Here is a 2,024-nt window from a genome sequence, read left to right as displayed (position 1 = left end):
CTTGTAACCCCCCCAGTGCTTAGAACAGTGCTTTGCACATAGTAAATGCTTAACAAAGGCCTCCAAGAGGCCTTCCCAGACTGAGCCCCCTCCTTCCTCTCCCCCTCCCTTCCCCACAGCACCTGTATATATGTATATATGTTTGCATGTATTTATTACTCTATTAATTTATTTTACTTGTACATACTTATTCTACTTATTTTATTTTGTTAATATGTTTTGTTTTGTTCTCTGTCTCCCCCTTCTAGACTGTGAGCCTGCTGTTGGGTAGGGACCGTCTCTATATGCTGCCAACTTGTACTTCCCAAGCGCTTAGTACAGTGCTCTGCACACAGTAAGCACTCAATAAATACGATTGAATGAATGAATGAATGCATTTGTGTGTCTCATTTTTCCAGGGCTGGATCTGAGGGCCCACAGACAGACCCCCCTCCTTCGGGGTTTGTCACCCTGTATTTATCAATAACAATGATGGGATTTGTTAGGCACTTATTATGTGCATAGCACTGTTCTAAGCGCTGGGGAGGATACAAGATGATCAGGTTGCCCCAAGTGGGGCTCACAGTCTTAATCCCTGTTTTACAGATGAGGTAAGCAAGGCACAGAGAAGTAAAGTGACTGCTGAAAGTCACACAGATGATGAGCGGCAGAGCTGGGATTAGAACCCATGACCTCTGACTCCCAAGCCCGGGCTCTTTCCACTGAGCCACGCTGCTTATTGTTCGTCCCCGTGACTGGGCCGTGAAGAGCGAAAGGTGAAGACTCAAATACGAGGTTCATGACACGAAGCCAGGCGAGCACTCAGAGGGGAGGAGTTTCTGCAGGATGCGGAGGTGGATGGACAACTGATGGATGGTCTTGGGGTCCGGAACCACATTCTCTGTGTACATCTATATGGCTGATATTTAAGTGTTTACTATGGGCCAAGTACTGTGGGTCAGTGGAAAGAGCACGGGCTTTGGAGTCAGAGGTCATGGGTTCGAATCCCAGCTCTGCCACATGTCTGCTGTGTGACCTTGGGCAAGTCACTTAACTTCCCTGAGCCTCAGTTACCTCATCTGTAAAATGGGGATGGACTGTGAGCCCCACGTGGGACAACCTGATCACGTTGTATCCCCCCCAGTGCTTTGAACAGTGCTTTGCACATAGTAAGCACTTAACAAATGCCATTATATATATATATATATATATATATATATATATATATATATATATATACTGTAGTACACGCTGGGGTAGATATAAGCTGATCAGGGTGGACGGGGTACCTCTCCCACATGGGGCTCACTGTCTTAATCCCCATTTCACTGATGAGGTAACTGATGAGAAATGAGGTGATTTGCCCAAGATTACGCAGCAGCCGAGGGGCAGAGCTGGGATCAGAATCCAGGCCCTCATTCTATCCCCTAGGCCCCACTGCTTCTTTAAGGGGTTAGGGTTCGGGCCTACCTGCTCTGCAGAGCCCTCGGACAGCTATGAGGAAGAATGCGGTAGAACCGTTCACTGACCTGCAAAAATGTTGGTTATGAAAGGAGCCTCTGTTCTGCCCGTCGGCAGACTCCACCCCTTAGGGCAGCACAGACCCAATCCACGAACAAGAGACCACAGACAGACCTGAGGCTGGGGTTAAGAGATTTTTATGCATTGTTCCCCATGTGTATGAGACCAGAGGGTCCCGGAGCTTATCTCGGGGGGCACCCGAAGGCGGTCAGAGACGACCCAGGTGGACGTTCTGCAACCGAGGCTCGGGTGGTCACGGCCAGGGGTGTCGAGGAACGGCGAATCCGGTGCTTTGCCAGATTCCGGTCCACGATTGTGGAGTCGCTGCTCTATCTATCGCTGGCTTTATTTCGGTGGGGGCCGGTGTGGGAGTACTGAGAGGAGATGAAGTCAAAGGAGGGAAAGGGCACGGGGGCAGGGGGAGGGGTGTGCGGGGAGAAAGAGTCCCCAAGCATTGCCTGCCTCCCTGCCCATCCCTCCCCGTGACGGCCACTGTGCCCCCTGCAATCTCTCCCTCAGGAGGG

Source organism: Tachyglossus aculeatus, chromosome 18, assembly GCF_015852505.1.
Source record: "Tachyglossus aculeatus isolate mTacAcu1 chromosome 18, mTacAcu1.pri, whole genome shotgun sequence".
Lineage (NCBI taxonomy): Eukaryota > Metazoa > Chordata > Mammalia > Monotremata > Tachyglossidae > Tachyglossus > Tachyglossus aculeatus.
This window is presented reverse-complemented; position numbering follows the sequence as displayed.